The sequence below is a fragment of the Pristiophorus japonicus genome, chromosome 23 (assembly GCF_044704955.1).
Source record: "Pristiophorus japonicus isolate sPriJap1 chromosome 23, sPriJap1.hap1, whole genome shotgun sequence".
Taxonomy (NCBI): Eukaryota; Metazoa; Chordata; class Chondrichthyes; family Pristiophoridae; genus Pristiophorus; species Pristiophorus japonicus.
The window spans coordinates 27499346-27522181 of record NC_091999.1 but is presented as its reverse complement, the minus strand read 5'-3'; positions in this window follow the sequence as shown (position 1 = coordinate 27522181).

Sequence of the window (22836 nt, the reverse complement as noted above, 5' to 3'; positions counted from 1 at the left end):
ATATCCAATGAACTGGCATCAACAACTCTCTGCGGCATGGAATTCCACAGGTTAACAACTCTCTGAGTGAAGAAGTTTCTCCTCATCTCAGTCCTAAATGATCGACCCCTTATCCTAAGACTGTGTCCCCTGGTTCTGGACTCCCCCAACATCGGGAACATTCTTCCCGCATCTAACTTGTCCAGTCCCGTCAGAATCTTATATGTTTCTATGAGATCCCCTCTCATCTTTCTAAACTCCAATGTATAAATTCCCAGTTGATCCAGTTTCTCCTCACATGTCAGTCCAGCCATCCCGGGAATCAGTCTGGTGCAGATTCAATAGTAACTTTCAAAAGGGAATTGGATATATATTTGAAATGGAAAAAATTGCAAGGCTATGGGGGGAAAGGGCAGGGTCGTGGGACTAATTTGGACAGCTCTTTCAAAGAGCCGGCACGTGATTCGCTGAATGGCCTCCTTCTGTGCTGTAAAATTTAATGAAATTTAAGTTGATGACCTAATGGTAGAATGTTAAAGTCCTTGGCTTTCCCTACAGATCAGTAACACTATCCTTGCAATAAAATGCAATGAGACACTGAAATGATCTTTTAAACACAAGCAGCTTGACACCTGTACCAACACTTCGGTACCTGTAACTCGACACAAACACAGATCACAAACATTCTGCTGGGATAGTATGAGCTTGCTTATTTTGCATGTTACTTCTTCAGCCTTGCATCCCTACACATTTCAGGGCAATTAGGTCCTCTTGCTGAGGGCTGAAACCTATCTGAAAAAATTAATACATTATTTCGATGAGATCTGCAGCATCAAATGGTCAAAAGAGTGTTGATGAACCTTTGGCCACTGGAGACAAGAATAAGACTTTTTTTTTCAACACAGGGTTAAGTTGGACAATTCCTTTCCAGGACACTGCTCAGCTGTCTGCCTGCATCGAGGTGCCATTGAGTGGTTGGTTGTACATCAGTAGACTAATATCGTCATAATCAGAGCTCGATTCTTTTTTGTTAGATTTCCTTTTCGTTATTGACTCTTTGAACTAGTCGACATATCCACGTGGGAACATTTGGCTAACAATTCTTTTGGGGAAAACATAATAAATTAATCCCAGTGCCCCCCAATCTGGGGGACACTCCAAACACTTTTCACGTGCCCTTTTTTTTTGTGATTTTTGTGGGGTTTTTTTGTTGTTTTTTTTTGGGTAGTAAAACGATAATTTACAAGTGCCCCCTATAAAAGGGGAGGGGGACACTAAAACCCAGCAATTAAAACAAATTAAACTTTAAAACATATAAAAGCAAATTAAAATTTGGTTGCCGGGGGTGACAATGCACTCCAGTCCCTCCGGTGCCCACCTCTCGCGGAAGGCCGTGAGCGTACCAGTGGACACCGTGTGCTCCATCTCCAGGGACACCGTGGCCCAGATGTAAGCACGGAAGAGAGGCAGGCAGTCAGGCTGAACGACCCCCTCGAACGCCCGCTGCCTGGACCGGCTGATGGCACCCTTGGTAGTGCCCAGGAGCAGTCCTACAAGTAGGCCTTCGGACCTACCCGCTCCCCTCCGCACAGGGTGCCCAAAGATCAGGAGTGTGGGACTGAAGTGCAGCCAGAAATTGAGGAGCAGCTCATTTAAATAATGGAACAGGGGCTGCAACCTCGTATATTCACTTAAAACGTGGAACACAGACTCTTCCAGACCGCAGAAATTGTAGGCGGTCAGGGAGCCCATGAACCGACTTAAAAATTTATTGCACGGGCCTGCTCCGTGCACCACCCTCCAGGCCAAGTTCCCGATAAATAGCGGGAGGACTCCTGCGTAGAGTGCACTCCATCGGGGACCCCCGCCTCCTCCGGATGGCAAGATGGTACGCCATGGCGTGTCCGGATGGCAGACGAGGATGGCAAGGTTGAGAGTGTGCAGGAGCAGCCCGGACAGGAAACCCCACCGCGCGGAACTGAAAGGCACGGAGGGGATTTCCTTGAGGCGGCTCAAGTTGTGAGGCACCGGCTCCCGAGGGAGGTTCCGGGATTTGGCGCCGATAAGGAATTCCGTCCAGATGGGGGTCAGTTTGGACGGGATCTCCCCACGTGCTTGAGCCTCCTCGACACACCTAACAGAGTCAGGGCCCAGAGCTGCTTTTAGCGACTTGATGGCATCGGCCACGCAGTGGACGTCGGCCGAATTTAGGCGCCATGCCAGCATGTCTGGCGCCATCCAGCCTGCTCCTCCACCATCCAGCAGGTCCCTGACCATGGTCACCTCGCCAGCCACAGCCCTCTCGTCCGACTGCCACCTAAAACCTTGATAGTGGAAGTCCGGATTCCTGAGCAGCAGCTCCTGCAGGACAGCCGTCACTCCAGCTGGTGGAGAGCTGCGCTTGGTGGAGATTTTGTTCCATCATTTGGCTAACGAGTCTGAAAAGAAAATGCCATCTGACTCAATCCTGACATTGGATCCTATTTTCCTTAAATGTACAAGGCACTTTCTTCACTGTCCTGCCCTGTCCCCTCAAGGCGCTAACTCGTGCTGGGGACAGTTTGACAGCACATGGGTGCCGTATGCTACTGTCCCAAGTGGCAATCCTTCAGTAAATGTCCGAAAGGAACTTGACCATGGGTATCACAACAGAGTCCAAATTTGACAAGTTTTCTTGCAAGTAGGGATCAGTGGATCTGGCCGAAATTCTAGTTTCCTGAGTCCAGGGGCACCGAAACCAACTGTATCTCCAAACTGCTGTCTGAGACCAGCTAGCTCTGCGGAAAGCAATGATTGAACCTGGGACTATCTCACCTCTTGGGCTCAGCTGCACACTAGCTATACCAACTACACCATCAGTGGAAACAAATAAGACAACTGTAAGAAGTAGTGAGGTACTGATGTCTGATTCTGTAATCTGTACAGCGAGACACCAGGTCTATTCTTGAGCACCCTTCTGCGCTCATAGAAGTGTCAACATTTTGCTTGAGTAACTCATTGATTGTTCTGTCTCATGCTTCAGAATAGCAGCTTAGAAGTCTGGTGTGGCTTTATGGTTTACATGGGTCCAGGCTTTGGCCTGGAGAAGGTTCTGTCTGTTAAATGTCGACCCATACAATTGGACTGAAATTGCTGTCCAATCATGGTTGAACAACTCTCAAATTGCTTTGCTCTTAGACCTAAATTGGCAATCAGCATGTGACTGATTGATACCTGCCAGCAACAATGCCACACCCATAGATTGGAGCGTTGCATTATTCTGCCCAGTGGTCAGAACATCTGTGCGAGTTCAGAAGCCCATAATAGTCAGAATACTGCAGGATATATTTCCACAAGGAACAGAACGGAGAGAAACGACAGTCCCTTCCCAACTAACAGATGATACTTCTAGTCTTCAAACCTGAGCTTCCTAACAAGTAGAGCTGAGTCTATGATCAGACCAGCCATGACCTTATTGAATGGGGAGCAGGCTCGGGGGTCTGGGTGGCCCACTCCTGCTCCTATTTCTCATGGTCTTATGTACCCAGCATGCTCCGCGGGGGAGAATGTGTTGCACCCAGACTACAGGAGCTCAGTGCGCAGGCGCGGTTCCTGGCTGTGTTTGGAGCATGCGCGGTGTGTGTAATGGCGAAGGAAACATGTTTTGGACAGGCTCCTCAGAAGTGTCGTTTTCAGCGGGACGGAGCGGAATAATGGACTAGCAGGGAGCCGGGGAGGCTTCATAAACAACCGGATTCCGCTGCAAGCCCGGAAGTGGGTGAGTTCGGGCAAGCAGGGGTGGCAGATGCTGCTTTGTCTTGTTTTTCCTATCTGTGCTGACACTAGAGCAGCTGATTATGAATGCGAGAGTCGGATACAGAGGCCCAGAGACCAGCCCAACCAGTTGCAGACAAAGATAGAGGTTTTGAAATCGAGAGGTGACGTCGCAGCCAAGCTGGTAAGTGGTTAGCTGTTTGACTGGTAAGTATAACTCTCTTTTAGACTGACTTTTAGATTGGTTTAATTGGCAGCCAACCAATAAGTAGTTGTTTGGTGTTTAAGTACATTTTAGTAAGTAAATTAATTTAAGGGTTAAGTCATGGCAGCAGAGCTCGGACACGTGTCATGCCCCTCCTGTGTTATGTGGGAAGTCAGGGACGCTTCCAGTGTCCCTGACTACTATGTGTGTGGGAAGTGTGTCCAACTGCAGCTCCTGACAGACCGCATGACGGCACTGGGAAAAAGAGTGGGAGAGCTATAGTGATAGGAGACTCTACTGTAAGGGGAATAGATAGGAGTTTCTGCGGACGCAACCGAGACTCCAGGATGGTATGTTGCCTCCCTGGTGCAAGGGTCAAGGATGTCTCGGAGCGGCTGCAGAGCATTCTGGAGAAGGAGGGTGAACAGCCAGTTGTCGTGGTACATGTAGGTACCAACGATATAGGTAAGAAGCGGGAAGAGGTCCTACAAGCTGAATTTAGGGAGCTAGGAGTTCAATTAAAAAGTAGAACCTCAAAGGTAGTAATCTCTGGATTGCTACCAGTGCCACGTGCTAATCAGAGTAGAGGGAGCAGGATAGTTAGAATAAATACGTGGCTTGAGCAGTGGTGCAAGAGGGAGGGATTCAAATTCCTGGGACATTGGAACCAGTTCTGGGGGAAGTGGGACCTGAGCTGCAAGGAGGATGCTATCAGGCTGCAGATTGACTTGGATAGGTTAGGTGAGTGGGCAAATGCATGGCAGATGAAGTATAATGTGGATTGATGTGAGGTTATCCACTTTGGTAGTAAAAACAGAGAGACAGACTATTATCTGAATGGTGACAGATTAGGAAACGGAGAGGTGCGACGAGACCTGGGTGTCATGGTACATCAGTCATTGATGGTTGGCATGCAGATACAGGAGGCGGTTAAGAAAGCAAACGGCATGTTGGCCTTCATAGCGAGGGGATTTGAGTACAGGGGCATGGCGGTGTTACTACAGTTGTACAGAGCTTTGGTGAGGCCACACCTGGAGTATTGTGTACAGTTTTGGTCTCCTAACTTGAGGAACGACATTCTTGCTACAGAGGGAGTGCAGCGAAGGTTCACCAGACTGATTCCTGGGATGGTGGGCCTGACATATCAAGAAAGACTGGATCAACTGGGCTTGCATTCACTTGAGTTCAGAAGAATGAGAGGGGTTCTGATGGGTTTCGACAGGTTAGATGCAGGAAGAATGTTCCCAGAACCAGGGGTCAGAATTTAAGGATAAGGGCTAAGCCATTTTGGATCGAGATGAGGAGAAACCTCTTCACCCAGAGAGTGCTAAATCTGTGGAATTCGCTACCACAGAAAGTTGTTGAGGTCAATTCACTAAATATATTCAAAAAGGAGTTCGATGTAGTCCTTACTACTAGGGGGATCAAGGGGTATGGCGAGAAAGCAGGAATGGGTTACTGAAGTTGCATGTTCAGCCATGAACTCATTGAATGGCGGTGCAGGCTCGAAGGGCCGAATGGCCTACTCCTGCCCTATTTTCTATGTTTCTATGTTTGTATAATAACCAGAATATCGGCGGTTACAGCTTCGAGGATTTCTCCCGGTCACAGGCCCAAGGTAACAGCGGCCATCTTGGTACAGGAAGCATGTTCAGCGTTCCGCCATCTTGATGCAGTTTGTAGCAGAGCGCATGCGCGGCCATCTTGGTGTTGGAATGTTAGTGTCTGGAACTGAACCCAGCCAGAGTCAGCACCTTCAGGGCAGGAGCACCAGTGAGTGTAGAACTGAACCCAGCCACAGTCAGCACCTTCAGGGGAGAGGAACCAGTGAGTGTAGAACTGAATCCAGTCAGAGTCAGTGCCTTCAGGGGAGGGGAACCAGTGAGTGTAGAACTGGACACAGCCACAGTTAGCACCATTATTGGAGGAGAGGGAGAGGAAACCAGTGATTGTAGAACTGGACTCAGCCAGAATCAGCACCATCAAGGGAGGAAGGGAGCCAGTGAGTGTCGAACTGTACGCAGCCAGAATTGGTGGGGAAAATTGGGAGTGCAGTTGAAGCTGTCTATAACATAAGAATATAAGAGATCGGAGCAGGAGTAGGCCATTTGGTCCCTCGAGCCGACTCCCCATTCAATAAGATCATGGCTGATCTGATCATGGACTCGACTTCACATCCGTGCCCGCTCCCCATAACCCTTTACTCCTTTATCGCTGAAAATGTGTCTCTCTCCACCTTAAATATATTCAATGACCCAGCTTGCACAGCTCTTTGGGGCAGCTAATTCCATGGATTTACAACCCTCAGAGAATAAATCTCAGTTTTAAATGGGCGGTTCTTTATTCTGAGACTATGTCCGCTAATTTTAGTTTTCCCGATGAATGGAAATATCCCCTCTGCATCCAGCTTGGCGAGCCCCCTCATTATCATTAAGTTTCAATAAGATCACCTCTCATTCTTCTGAACTCCAATGTGTAGAGGCTAACCCTACTCAAGCTATGCTCAGAAATCAACCCCCTCATCTCTGGAATCAACCTAGTGAACCTTCTCTGAACAGCCTCCAATGTAAGTATATCCTTCCTTACATACGGAGACCAAAACTGTACGCAGTACTCCAGGTGTGGCCTCACCATTATTCTGTACAGTTGTAGCATGACTTCTCTGCTTTTATACTCTATCCCCTTGCAATAAAGGCCAACATTCCATTTGCCTTCTTGATTATTTGCTGTACCTGCATACTAACTTTTTGTGTTTCATGCACAAGACCCCCAAGTCTCAATGTAATGCAGCTCTTTGCAATTATAATTTGCATTTCTATTATTTCTGCTAAAGTGGATAACCTCACATTTTCCCACATTATACTTCATCTGCCAAATATTTGCCCTCTGACTAAACCTGCCTGTATCCCTTTGCAGATTTTTTGTGTCTTCCACACAATTTTTGTAACAACTGCAACCTCGGTCCCTTCATCCAAGTCATTAATATGGATTGTCAATAGTTGAGGACCCAGCGCCAATTCCTGCGGCACTCCACTAGTCATGTTTGCCAACTGGAAAATGACCCATTTATCCCGACCTTCTGTTTTCTGTTAGTTAGCCAATCCCCTATCCACGTAAATATATTACCCCCAACCCAGTGAGCTTTTATATTGTGCAGTAACCTCTTAGCTGGCACCTTATCGAATGCCTTATGGAAATCCAAATACATCACATCCACTGCTCCCCCCTTATCCACCCTGCTCGTTACATCCTCAAAGAACTCCAGCGAATTTGTAAACATGATTTCCCTTTCATAAAACCATGTTGAATCTGCTTGAATGAATCATGCTTTTCCAAATGTCCTGCTACTGCTTCCTTAATAATGGACTCCAGCATTTTCCCAACGACAGATGTTAGGCTATCTGGTATATGGTTTCCTGCTTTTTGTCTGCCTCCTTTTTCAAATCGGAAAGTTACATTTGCGCTTTCCAATCTGTTGGGACCGCAGTAGAATCCAGGGAATTTTGGTAGATTACAAACAATGCTTCCACTATCTCTGCAGCCACTTCTCTTAAGACCTTCGGATGCAAGCCATCATGTTCAGGGGACTGTTCTGCCTTTAGTCCCATTATTTTACCTAATACTACGTCATTAGCGATTGTATTATGTAACTCCCTACCTATAGCCCCTCGCTTATCCACTGCTGGGATTTTTTAGTGTCTTCTACCATGAAGGACTCTTACTGTATTCTGTGCTAGCTCACTTTCATAATCTATCTTCCCTCTCAATCATTTTTTTAGCCGTTCTCTGCTGGCTTTTAAAAATGTCATACACCTCTGGCCTCCCACTAGTCTTGGCCACACCATATGCCTTTGTTTTCAATTTGATTCCTCCATTATTTCCTTAGTTAGCCACGGATGGTTATCCCTTATCTTAGTCTCTCCTTCTCATTGGGATATATTTTTGTTGCAGGTAATGAAATATCTCCTTAAATGTCAGACACTGCTCATCAACCGTCCCATTCTTTAATCTATTTTCCCAGTACACTTTAGCCAACTCTGCCCTCATACCTCTGCAGTCTCCTTTATTTAAGCTCAGGACCCTAGTTTGAGAACCAACTTTCTCACCCTCCAGCTGAATTTGAAATTCAACCATATTATGGTCACTTATTCCAAGAGGATCTTTTAGTACGAGATCATTTATTAATCCTACACAGTACTAGGTCTAAGATAGCCTGCTCCCGGGTTGGTTCCACAACGTATTGTTCAAGGAAACTATCCTGGATACACTCTATGGACTCCTCCTCAAGGCTACCCTGGCCAATTTGCTTTGTCCAATCAATATGAAGTTTAAAATCACCCATAAATATTGCCGTTCCTTTATTACAAGCCTCCATTATTTCTTGATTTATACTCCGTCCAACAGTGTAGCTACTGCTCGGGGGCCAATAGACTCTGCCCACCAGTGACTTTCCCTTTATTATTCCTCATCTCCACCCAAACTGATTCAATATCTTGATGCTCTGAGCAAATATCGTTTCTCACTAACGCACTGATCTCATCCTTTATTAACAGAGCTATCCCACCTCCTTTTTTTTTCTGTCTGTCCTTCCGAATTGTCAAATATCCTTGAATACTTAGTTCCCAGTCCTGGTCACCTTGCAACCACGTCTCTGTAATGGCTATCAGATCATACCCATTTGTATCTATTTGTGCCGTCAACTCATCTATTTTGTTACGAATGTTATGTGCATTTAGGCAAAGAACTTTTAAATTTGTTTTTTTACCTGTATTTCCTGCTTTTTTCTTCTGTCCTTCAAACTCACTTTCTACATTTTTGCTTTCTAATTCCAGCTTTACTTCCCTACCGACTGAATCTATTCTCAGGTTCCCATTCCCCTGCCAAGCTCGTTTAAACTCTCCCCAACAGCACTGGCAAACCCCCCCCACCCTTGGCGAGGATATTGGTCCCGGCTCTGTTGAGGTGCAACCCGTCCAGCTTGTACTGGTCCCACCTCCCTCCAGATGCGGTCCCAATGCATCAGGAATCTAAAGCCCTCCCTCCTGTACCATCTCTCCAGCCACGCATTAATCTGCTCTATCCTCCTATTTCTGTACTCACTAACTCATGGCACCAGGAGTAATTTTAAATATTACCTTAGACCATGTCACTGTTTATAATTACACATGACCCTGTCTCGGTTTATATTACATTCGACCCTGCCTCTGTTTATATTACACTAGACCCTGTCCCTGTTTATATTACACTAGACAGTATCACTGCTGAAAAATAGAAGTATAGAGTACAAACGGGTGGATATTATGATGAACCTGTACAAAACACTGGTTCGGCCTCAACTGGAGTATTATGCCCAATTGTGTGCAACACACTTTGGGAATAATGTGAAGGCCTTGGAGAGGGTGCAGAAAAGAATTACGAGAACGATTCCAGGGATGAGGGACTTCAGTTACCTGGACAACTGGAGCAGCTGAGGTTGCAAGGGGGATAGCGTATAAAAGCAGAGAAGTCCTGCTACAACGGTACAGGGTTTTAATGAGGCCACACCTGGAGTACTGCGTACAGTTTTGATCTCTGTATTTAAGGAAGGATATACTTTCATTGGAGGCAGCTCAGAGAAGGTTCACTAGGTTGATTCCTGACATGAGGGGGTTGACTTATGAAGAAAGATTGAGTAGCTTGGGCCTATACTCATTCGAGTTCAGAAGACTGAGAGGTGATATAATTGAAACATATATAAGATATTGAGGGGGCTTGACAAGGTGCATTCAGAGAGGATATTTCCACTCATAGGGGAATCTAGAGCTTGGGGGCATAGTTTCAGAATAAGGGATTGCCCATTTAAAACTGAGATGAGGGGGGATTTCTTCTCTCAGGGTTCTAATTCTGTGGCATTCTTTGCCCCAGAGAGCTGTGGATACCGGATCATTGAATATATTTAAGGCGAAGATAGATAGATTTTTTAGCGATTATGGGAGTAAAGGTTTATGGGGAGCGGGCGGGGAAGTGGAGCTGAGTCCATGATTAGATCAGCCATGATTGTATTGAATGACAGAGCAGGCTCGAGGGGCAAATGGCCGACTCCCATTCTTATTTCTTATGTTCCCCTTAGAGCAGGGAAGATTGAGAGGTGATTTGATAGAGGTGTTCAAAATCATGAATGGTCTTGCCAGAGTAGATCGTGAGATACTGTCCCCATTGGCAGAAGGGTCGTGAACCAGAGGACACAAATTTGAGGTGATTGGCAAAAGAACCAAAGGCGACACAAGAAAAAACCTTTTTGCGTAGCGAGTGTTTAATATCTGGATTGCACGGCCTGAAAGAGTGGTGGAGGCAGACTCAATCACGGTTTTCAAAAGGGAGTTGGATAAGTACCTGAAAGAAAAACGTTTGCAGGACTGTGGGGTAAGCGTGGGGGAGTGGGACTAGCTGAGGTACTCTTGCAGAGAGTTGTCACGGGCTCGACGGGCCAAAAGATCTTGTTCCGTGCTGTAACCGTTCTCTCATTCTATGGTTCTAACTCTCTCAGCATAAGCCTCTATTCACTTCTCCCTCATATGGTGATCGTAAGTCCATCGATACTGGAAATATGGGGCGATCAATCCAGAGCCGCTCTGTATCAGGGTGGGCGCTGGATGCCGAAGTCGCTCCCTGGCCTCCTGTGTGGGTCTGTTTGTTGCAAGAGTTTGAGCTGGATTGGAGAGGGGGGAGAAGCTGCTGGGTTTAACCCCCAGTACCTCTGGGACCAGTTGGGACCAACAATTTCCGATGAGAGACTATCAACGGCGGTGGATTCTAGGGGAGATTAGGTTGTGAAACAGACATTGCCCGCACAATGTAGAAGCATATTGTTTTAGGAACAAGTATTTCTATAGAGGCTTTCAATATACAGATTTGTTTGAATCCATTCTTAGGATGTGGCTGTCGCTCATGGGGCCAGAATATATTTCCAATTTCCATTTTCCCCTTGACAAGGTGATGGTGGGCCTTCTCGAACCGCTGCAGTCCGTGTGGTGAAGGCCCTCCAACAATGCTGTTAGGTGAGGAGTTCCAGGATTTTCACCCAGTGACGATGTAGGAACGGTGATATATGCCCAAGTCAGGATGGTGTGAGACTTGGAGGGGAACTTGGAGGTGATGGATTTCCCAAGCACCTGCTGCCCTGGTCCATCTAGGTGGGAGAGGTTGTGGGTTTGGGAGGTTCTGTCAAAGTTCTGGTCGAGTTACAGATGTTTAAATTCCCTCCTCTTCGCCCTGACCACCTCTCCCTCCTCCCATAGAGGCCAGAGTCTTGTGTAGGCCCAGACCGGGTGGTGGGTTCCCTTCCCTGAAGGACATTGGTGATCAGTTGGGTTATTATGACAATCCGGCAGCCTTCGTGGTCACTTTTTTTCTGTTGGCGGCCGCACAAATAGCCAGGTTCATTCAGCTCAATTTCACAACCTGCCTTTGTGTTTTTATGGGTTCTCCCTCACCCACCCTTTTTTCTGTTTGAAACTCACTTTACAGGTTATTAAAAGGGGAAGATTTGTCGACCAGAGGCTCAAACCAAACATCACATTAAGATATGACGGAGTCACTTGATTCATTGGGAATGGAATATCATCGGCCTTTGACCATGGAAGCAAAAAGCACTGTTCACAGTGGGGAGAAATGGTACACGTGCTCTGCGTGTGGACAAGGCTTCAGCCGATCAGCCAACCTGGAGAGACACAAGTGCAGTCATACTGGGTAAAAACTGTGTAAATATGGGGACTGTGGGAAATGTTTCAAACTGGAAACACATTGGCAAGTTCACACTGGGGAGAGGCCATTCAGCTGGTCCGATTGTGGGAAGGGATTCACTCAGCCATCCAACCTGCTGATACACCAGCGAGTTCACACTGGGGAGAGGCCGTTCACTTGCTTCGATTGTGGGAAGGGATTCGCTCGGTCCTCCCACCTGCTGAGGCACCAGCGAATTCAAGCTGGGGAGAGGCCATTCACCTGCTCTGAGTGTGGGAGGGGATTCACTCAGTCATCCACCCTGATGAAACACCAGTGTATTCACAAGTGACTGCAGGGGTGGGATTCTGCTGTTATTGCTGCAGTTAATCACATCCGGACTGAACCATGTTCATTCTGACAGTTGAGGTTTGTTTCTGCTGATGCTAATAACTCATGTAACTGGACTGGAGTTTAATATTTGCGATATAGACAAATAAATTAGTGTTGCTTTCAACATATTGCTGTGGATTTTTGTCTTTACCACCCGAGTGTTTAGCATCACCTGACTGGAGCTCAGTGAGGACAATCTGTGGGGAGGATCGTATGGGGGAGACCTTCAGCATGGACACAATCCTTCAGGGTCACACTGAGATGGGCAAACGGCACTTTGGTCTATCTCATCACACTTCACTGTCAGCAAAGTCACCGTGTGGGGTAATCTTGACGGTGTAAGGTGCGGATGATATCCACCCAAGTATGTTTAAAGAGATGGGATGGGTGCTCTGTTAGCCCCTTGCCCATATCTCCAACAGCTCAGTAAAATCATGGGTTGTTCCCTGAGATTGGAAGGTAGCACACGTAGTTCCCATTTTTCAAATTGGGCACAAGTCAGAGCTCGGGAATTGAAGGCCCATCAACGTGACCTCAATCACCAGGAAGGTGCTTGATCCTGAGAGATGCTGTTTTCCATCATGGGGAAAGGGAAGGGGCCATTAGAGATACTGAACATGGATTCCGGTAAACATGGTCACGTCTTACAAACTAGCTTGAGTTTGTAAAGAAGTTGTTAGGTTGGTGGATGGGGGAATCTGGTTGACATTGTCTACCTCAAGGTGTCAAACTCATTTTCTATGTTGGGCCTGATCCAATATCCTGGCACTTGGCATGGGCCACATTCAGAAAAAGCTATTAAAATAGGAATAAATGAAATAAACTACATCGGAATTTACATTTAGATTTGATTTACTGCCTCTGCTCCCGATCCCTGGCACCTCTTAGCTTGAGCATTCATGAACTGATCCTGCTCAAACCATAACCACAAGGATATCGGTGCATGGTTCTGCCTGTAACCACAAGGCTGTGTCACTGCCGCACACACATACCGTTTCCTTGTTTCACATCTTCATACAAACACCATCACCCACACATCCCCTTTCTACACAATTGCAGCAGACATGAGCAAGGACATGAGGCTTATTAAAAGACAAATTTCATTACAGCAAAGGTTACACTGGGAGACATGTTCAGTTATCTTCCATTACAGGCAAAATGCCGGGCAAACCAGCAGCACACTGGCACCTGAGCAGTGTCTCATCGGCCTACAGGCTTTTCTTAAATAGATTTTCTGCCTGGATATAAACTTAAACCAGCTTTGCAGACGTGATGCTCTATTCACACATAGAAGATGAGAGAGGTGCTGTGGGGAACATACTAATCCAGTAGCTGAAAGTGATTAGCAGACTGGGTTTTGTGTTTAGTGATCCCGGGCGTGTTACCAATACCAGCAAAGATGAAGCCCATGGAATAAAAGGGACAGTGGATACTGTCTCACTGTAAGCGAGTCAGAATGAGAAGCTTTAACAACAGCTGATGTTTCACAAAGGGAGACCTCACCAGACCAAAGGACATTGGAGGTGTTTAATGGGCTGTTTGTGTCACTGGGCTACAGGAGGCTAATTGTGACAGAAGGAAAGCTGTTCACAGCAAACAAACAGTTTACCTGCCAATCCAGGCCCACTCTGACCCCCACCTTCTCTCTCTCACTATTGATGGACACTGCTGCAGTAATTGCTCCTCTGACTTTTCCTCTCTTCTCCCTCCTACACCCTTAATACACGACCCGACACAATCTCCCTCCCCCGACATCCTCGCTGTGCTGGAGTCCACGCCAATCTCCCCATCTGCTCCTTGTTCTCTCCCTGGATGCTGAAACTACAGTCTGCATCCCACTGTACTTAATGAAGTGGCCCGAGAAATAGTGGATGCATTGCTCATCATTTTCCAACAGTCTATCGACTCGGGATCAGTTCCTATGGACTGGAGGGTAGCTAATGTAACATCACTTTTTAAAAAAGAGGGGAGAGAGAAAACGGGTAATTATAGACTGGTTAGCCTGACGAGGGTCGTGGGGAAAATGTTGGAATCAATTATTAAAGATGAAATAGGAGCGCATTTGGAAAGCAGTGACAGGAACTTTCCAAGTCAGCATGGATTTATGAAAGGGAAATCATGCTTGACAAATCTTCGAGAATTTTTTGAGGATGTAACTAGTAGAGTGGACAAGGGAGAACCAGTGGATGTGGTGTATTTGGACTTTCAAAAGTTTTTTGACAAGATCCCACACAAGAGATTGGTGTGCAAAATTAAAGCACATGTTATTAGGGTTAATGTATGGATGTGGATAGAGAACTATTTGGCAGACAGGAAGCATAAAGTCTGGATAAACGGGTACTTTTCAGAATGGCAGGCAGTTACTAGTGAGGTGCCGCATGGCTCAGTGCTGGGACCCCAGCTATTTACAATATACATCAATGATTTAGATGAAGGAATGGAGTGTAATATCTCCAAGTTTGCAGATGATACTAAGCTGGATCGCGGTGTGAGCTGTGAGGAGGATGCTAAGAGGCTGCAGGGTGACTTGGACAGGCAAATGCATTGCAGATGAAGTATAATGTGGATAAATGTGAGGTTATCCACTTGATGGCTAAAACATGAAGACAGAATATTATCTGAATGGCGACAGATTAAGAAAAGGGGAGTTGTAATGGGACAAGCGTGTCATGGTACATCAGTCATTGAAAGTTGGCTTGCAGGTACAGCAGGTGGTGAAAAAGGCAAATGGTATGTTGGCCTTCATTGCAAGCGGATTTGAGTATAGGAGCAGGGAGGTCTTACTGCAGTTGTGCAGGGCCTTCGTGAGGCCTCACCTGGAATATTGTGCTCAGTTTTGGTATCTTATTCTGAAGAAGGACATTCTCGCTATTGAGGGAGTGCAGCAAAGGTTCACGTGACTGATTACCGGGACGGCAGGACTGACCTATGATGATTGACTGGATCGACTGGGCCTGTATTCACTGGAGTTTAGAAGAATGAGAGGGGATCTCATAGAAACATATAAGATTCTGACGGGACAGGACAGGTTCGATGCAGGAAGAACGTTCCCGATGTTGAGAAAGTCCAGAACCAGGGGACATAGCCTAAGGATAAGAGTTAAGCCATTTAGGACCGAGATTAGGAGAACTTCTTCACTCAACGTTGTTAACCTGTGGAATTCTCTGCCGCAGAGAGTTATTGATGTCAGTTCATTACATATATTCAAGAGTGGGTTAGATATGGCCCTTACCTCTGAAGGGATCAAGTGGTATGGAGAGAAAGCAGGAAAGAGGTACTGATGTGAATGATCAGCCATGATCTTATTGAATGGTGGTGCAGGCTCGAAGGGCCGAATGGCCTATTCCTGCACCTATTTTCTATGCTTCTATATTTCTAACTAACTCTTGCCCCTCCTGAAGTCTACAGGCTCTAAAACTGAAGGTTGGTGGCCCTCAGTCCCTACTTCTTGATTTACCTCCCCTTCTATCCTCCTCTTTCCCCCTTGGTTGTGTTCCACACTCTGGGCCTTGGGCCTTCCCTGGGGATTCTCAGCATGAACAGCGTGTGTGTGTTGAGACAGGATGTCCCAGCTCTCCACCTTTAAAGGGACAAGGAGAGGACCAGATTGGTTGAATGGCCCTGCTTAGTGACATCACTGCAGCGCCTAGCAACCACTCTCCCTGAGCCCTGCTCATTATGGGCTGGGTTGAGCTCAGTGCTGTCACAGGAAGGGCAACAGGAGCAGGATTCGAGCCGTGTGGAGCCCAGTATTAATGGGGAGAGGTACAGGATCAATTTATACCTTATTGAGTGAGAAATGTCAGTGTCCCAGACACTCCCTGTCCCTCAGTATCTGCGTCGGGGAGCGACCGATGGGTTCACTCTGCATCTGACCCGTGCTGTGCCCGACTGGAGAGTGTTTGATGCTGGCACGAGGTGCTCAGCTCAATGAACACAACATTTTACCCAAAGATGATCAGATAAACCCATCAGCTTCTCACCTGGACACAGGCCCTGAAGGACCGGGTGTGTCTCTAATAATTTAGCTGGTGCCCTTGATTAAATTTAAGCACCTCACATCTCTTTTTAAAAATTTGTTCATGGGATGTGTGTCTCGTCTCTCACCTCTCATTCTTCTAAACGCTGGAGAATATAGGCCTGGTCTACTCAATCTCTCATAGGACAATCCCCCCATCCCAGCAATCAGTCTGCTGAATTTTCATTGCACTCCCTCTATAGCAAGTTTATCTTTCCTTCGGTAAGGAGACCAAAACTGCACACAGTACTCCAGGTGTGGTCTCACCAGGGCCCTGTGTAATTGCAGTAAGACGTAAATACTCAAATCCTCTTGTAATAAAGGCCAATAAATCTATTGCTTTCTTAATTGCTTGCTGCACCTGCATATTAATTTTTTAACGATTTGTGTGCAAGAACACCCACGTCCCTCTGAACAGAATGTTTCCCAATCTCTCACCATTTAAAAAATACTCTGCCTTTCTATTTTTACTATAAGTGTCTAACTTAACATTTCTTCACATTATATTTCATTTGCCATGTTCTTGCCCACTCACTGAGCCTGTACATATCAGTTTGAAACCTATTTTCATCCTCCTCACACTAACATCCCCAACTAGCTTTGTAGCCTCAGCAGACTTCGATATATTACATTTGGTCCCCTCATCCAAATTATTGATATAGATTGTGAATAGCTGGGGCCCAAGCACCGATTCTTGCAGCACCCCACCAGTTACAGCCTGCCAACCCGAAAATCACCCGTTTATTCCTACTCTCTGTTTTCTGTCCATTAACCAATCCTTAATCCTTGCTCATATATTGCGCCCAATCCCATGAGCCCTAATTTTGTTTAATAATCTCTTGTGAGGCAGCTCATCGAATGCCTTCTGTAAATCTAAATACACCACATCCAGTGGTTCCCCCTTATCTATCCTGCTGGTTACAACCTCAAAAAACATTAACAGATTTGTCAAGTACAATTTCCCTTTCATAAATCCGTGTAGATTCTGCCCAATCCTGTTATTAATTACTACGTGGTTAATAATAGATTTTAACTTTTTCGCAAGTCAGGACGACCAGTAATGCACGGGTTAGATACAGTGTAAATCTCACTCAATTCTGTCCCCAACACTACCTGATTTGGTGCAGAGTAAATCTCAGTCTACAATATCCCAAACACTTCCAGGGCAGGTACAACACAGGTCAGATACAGAGTAAAGCTCCCTCTACACCATCCCACCAAACACTCCCAGAGCAGGTACAGCACAGGTTAAACACAGAGTACATCTCCTTCGACCCTGATCCAGCCATTCCTTTGCAGATACAGCATTTGTTAGATATAAAGGAAATCTCCCTTTACACTGTTCTATCAAACACTCCCAGGGCAGGTACTGCATTCGTTAGACACTAAGTAAAGCTCCCTCTATACTGTCCAAATAAACACTCCTAGAACAGCTACAGCACATATCAGATAGAGTGTCATTCTCTTTCTAATCTCTCTTTACAATTGTGCACAGTTTTTGGTCACCTTATGTAAGGAAGGATATACTTGCCTTGCTTAGATACAGAGTAAAGCTTCCTCGAAACTGTCCCACCAGACATTCCAAGGACAGGTACAACACAGGTTAAATGCGGAGTATATCTCCCGCTACCCTGTTCCAATATTCCAGAGTAGATCCTGCATTGGTTAGATATAGAATAAAACTTCCTCTACACTGTTGCATCAAATCACAGGGCAGATACAGCACGGAATATATACAAAGTAAAGCTCACTTTACAATGTCGCATCAAACACTTCCAGGGCAGGTACAGCACAGGTTAGACACAGGGCACATCTCCCTCTACCCTGTCCCAACCATTCCAGGGCAGGAACAGCATGAGTTAGATACAGACTAAATCTCCCTATATACTATTGCACAGGACATTCCCAGGGCAGGTACGGCATTGGTTAGATATTAAGTAAAGCTCCCTCTGCACTGTCCAAATAAACATTCCAAGGGCAGGTACCGCATAATTTAGATAGTGTAATTCTCACTCTATTCTCTCACTACAATTGTACAGGGCCTTGATGAGACCGCACCTGGACAGTTGCATAGTTTTGGTCTCCTTATCTAAGGAAGGATATATTTGCCTTGCTTAGATACAGAGTAAAGCTCCCTCAACACTATCCCACCATATATTTCAAGGGCAGGTACAACACAGAATAGATATGGAGTATATCTCCCTCTACCCTATCCCAACCATTCTAGGGCAACTACAGCACAGGATAGATACAGAATAAAGCTCCCTCTACACTGTCCCATCAAACACTCCCAGGGCAAGTACAGCATGGGATAGATACAGAATATAGCTCCATCGACACTGTCCCAACAAACAATACCAGGGCAGGTACAGCACGGGTTAGATACAGAGTAAAGCTCCGTCTACATTGTCCCATCAAACACTCCCAGGGCAGTTACAACATAGGGTAGATTATAATAGAAGAAATAGGAGCAGGAATAGGCCACTTAGCCCCTCGAGCCTGCTCTACCATTTAGTAAGATCATGGCTGATTGGAGCAGAGCACACGATCAATTTCCTGCCCGTTCCCCATAAGCCTTTATTCCCTTATCGCTCAAGGATCTGTCTATCTACGCCTTTAATATATTCAATGACCCAGTCTGCACAGCTCTCTGGGGCAGAAAGTCAATAGATTTACAACCCTTGAGAGAAGAAATTTCTCCTCATCTCAGTTTTAATTGGGCGGCTTCTTATTCTGAGACTATGTCCCCGAGTTTTATTATCCCCTGTGAGTGCTAATATCCTCACTGCATTCAACTTGCTGAGCCCCCTCATTATGTTATATGTTTTGATAAGATCACCTCTCATTCTACTGAACTCCAATGATATACGCCCAACCTACTCAAACTATCTTCATAAGTCAATCCCCTCATCTCCGGAATGAACCTAGTGAACCTTCTCTGTACAACCTCCAATGCAAGTATATCCTTCCTTAAATTCAGAGACCAAAACTGTACGTAGTACTCTAGGTGTGGCCTCACCAATCACCTGTACAGTTGTAGCAGGACTTCTCTGCTTTTATACTTTATCCCCCTTGCAATAAAGGCCAACATTCTATTTGCCTTCTTGATCACTTGCTGTACCTGCACACTAACTTTTTCTGTTTCATACACAATGACCCCCAGGTTCCACTGTAATGCAGCACTTTACAATTTTTCTCCACTTAAATTATAATTTGCTTTTCTATTATTTCTGCCAAAGTAAGTAACCTCACATTTTCCCGGTTATACTCCATCTGCCAATTTTATGCCTACTCAATAAGCCTGTCCACATCCCTTTGCATATTTTTTATGTCCTCTTCACAATAGGCATTCCCATCCATCTTTATATCATCAGCAATCTTTTCTACATTACACTTGGTCCCTTTATCCAAGATTGTAAATAGTTGAGGACTGAGCACTGATCACTGCAGCACCCCAGTCGTCACTGTTTGCCAACCGTAAAATGGCCCATTTATCCCGACTCAAATACAAAGTAAAGCTCCGTCTACATTGCCCCATCAAACACACCTAGGGCAGGTACATCATGGGTTAAATACAGAGTAAAGCTTTCTCTACACTGTCCCATCACAAACACTCCCAATGCAGGTACGTCACGGGTTAGATGCAGAGTAAAGCTTCCTCTACACTGTCCCATAAACCAATCCCAGGGCAGGCACAGCACAGGTTAGATACAGAGTAAAGCTCACTCTACACTGTCCAATCAAACACGCCCAGGGCAGGTACTGCTTTGGTTGGATACTAAGTAAAGATCCCTCTATACTTTCCAAATAAACACTCCGAGGGCCGGTACAGTATAATTTAGTTACAAGGTAATCCACTCTCAAACCTTGCTGTACAATTATAAAGGGCCTTGGTGAGATCATAACTGGAGTATTGTGCACAGTTTTGATCTCCTAATCTAAGGAAGAATATGCTCGCCTTGCTTAGATACAGAGCAAAGCTCCCTCGACACTGTCCCACCAGACATTCCAAGGGCAAGTACAACAAAGGTTAAATATGGAGTATATCTCCCTCGACACTGTCCCAAGCATTCCAGAGTAGATAATGCATTGGTGAGATACAGAGTAAAGCTCCCTCTACACTGTCCCATCAAACACTGCCAGGGCCGGTACAGCATGGGTTAGAAAAAGAGTAAAGCCCCCTAAACATTGTCCCAACAAATACTGCCAGAGCCAGTACAGCACAGGTTAGACATGGAGCATATCTTCCCCAAAACACTCCATGGCAGCAACAGAACGGGATAAATACAAAGTAATTTCTCCCTCTACAATGCTGCAACAAACACTCCCAGGGCAATTACAACATGGGTTAAACACAGACTAAATCTCCCTCTACGTGACATATCAAACACTCACAGGGTAGTTACCAAGTAACGTTCCCTCTACTCTGCTGCATCAAACAGTGAGGTGAAGTACAGCACGGTTTAAACACAGAGTAAATCTCTCCCTACCCAGTTCCAAGGCAGGTACAGTACAGGTTATATACAGAGTAAAGCTCCTTCTGCATTGTCCTGAAGAATCCCAGGGCAGGTACAGCAAGGGTTCGTCTCAATTTAAAGCTCCATGTAGGCTGACACATTAAACGCTCCCAGGGCAGGACAGCACAGGTTAAATACACAGTAAGGATCCCTCTGCACTGTCCCCCCAGACATTCCCAGCGCATGCACAGCACAGGTTAGATAGAGAGTAAAGCCCCCTCAGCATTGTCCCATCAAACACTGCCAGGGCCAGTACAGCACAGGATAGACACGGAGTATATCTTCCCAAAACACTCCATGGCAGGAACAGAACGTGATAAATAGAGAGTAATTTCTCACTCTACACTGTCCCAACAAACAATCCCTGGGAAGGTGCAGCACGGGTTACATAAAGATTAAATCTCCCTCTAGCCTCTCCAAACATTCCCAGGCTTGGTACTGCATTGGTGAGATACAGAGTTAATCATCCTGTACGCTGTCCCATCAAACACTGCAGAACTCGTATAGTACGGGTTAGATAGAGTTAATCTCCCTGTACGTTGTCCCATCAAATGTTATTAAATGGGGAAGAGGCTCGGGAGTCCGGGTGAGCACTCCTGCTCCAATTTCTCATGGTCTTATGTACCCAGCATGCCCCGCGGGGGGAAATGCCGCACCCAGACTACAGGAGCTCGGTGCGCAGGCGCGGGCCCTGGCTGTGTTTGGAGCATGCGCGGTGCGTGTAATGGCAGAAGCGACATGTTTTGGATAGGCACCTCAGAAGTGTCCTCTTCAGCAGGAGTAATGGGCCAGCGGGGAGCCGGGGAGATTTCATAAACAACCCGTGCCCGCCGCAAGCCCGGAATAATAACCGGAATATCGGCGGTTGCAACTTCGAGGCTTTCTCCGCGTCACAGGCACAGGCACAGGCTAAAGGTGGCCATCTTCGTGCAGGAGGACATGTTTAGCGTTCCGCCATCTTGATTCAGTGAGTAGCACAGCGCATGCGCGGCCATCTTGGTGCAGAAACAAAGTGAATGTTGTCAGTGTCTGGAATTGAACCCAGCCAGAGTCAGTCCCTTCAGGGGAGGGGAACCAGTGAGTGGAGAACTGAACCCAGCCAGAGTCAGTACCTTCAGGGGAGGGGAACCAGTGAGTGGAGAACTGAACCCAGCCAGAGTCAGTACCTGCAGGGGAGGGGAACCAGTGAGTGGAGAACTGAACCCAGCCAGAGTCAGTACCTCCAGAGGAGGGGAACCACTGACTGACTGGTTGGTGCGGAGCAGCATGCGCTGGTTGGGTTGGTGCCCCGCGCCGCCTCGCCATTGGCTGCGGGCTGAGTTCAGCGGGAGGGCGGTTGGCGGGCTCCACTCGCGGCTTTTGAGCTTGGCGGGCCGGGTGAGGCGGGGCGGTGTTGTGCACAGGCGCGGGGCCAGCCTATTGTAGGAGATTGGCCGCAGACAGACGAACAGACGACGTTTTGCCGCGGCCGCGGAGGATGGATGAGCAGCACGTGCATCCTCCCTGTACACTCACATACTCACGGACACGCGCGGGCGGGGAGATTTGGCCGTCAAGTCGGCGGGTGTTGGCTGAGGGGTACCTTCGGGGGGCGTATGCCTTGGTTACTGTCGGGGGTTGTGGGGAGTTTGGCCGAGGTCCCGCCCGCCTCGGGGAGCAGGGAGCCACAGGGATGGGGCTTCCTGGACGTTACGATGCTTTCCATTGTCCCGCTGCAGGTCAGGGAGCATGCACGGCGGCCATCTTACTGCAGGGGCAGGATGGGGACCAGTGACATGAACACATGAGAACATCAGAAATAGGAGATGAGTCGGCCCTTTGGCCCCTCGAGCCTGCCGCCTTTCAATAAGATGATGGCTGCAGCATCTGGGGTGGTTCTCCTTGGAGCAGTGAAGGTGCAGGGCAGGTTTAACAGAGGTGCTCACAATCAGGAAGGCTTTAGATTGAGTCAGGGAACAGAGTGGTTCTGCTCACACAATCAGAGAATGGTTACAGCACGGAAGGCCATTCGGCCCGTCGAACCCTTGCCTGCTCCAAGCTAGTGCCACTGCCCTGCCCTTTTCCCCAGTCCTGCAAATGTTTTCTTTCAGAGACTTATCCAATTCTCTTTTGAAAGCTGTGAATGATTTTGCCTCCACCACCCTTTCAGGCCGTGCATTCCAGGTCCTAACCACCCGCTGAACAAAGTAAATTTTTCTCACGTTGCCTTTGGTTCTTCTGCCAATCACCTTAAATTCTTCTCCTCTGGTTCTCGACCCCTCCACAAATGG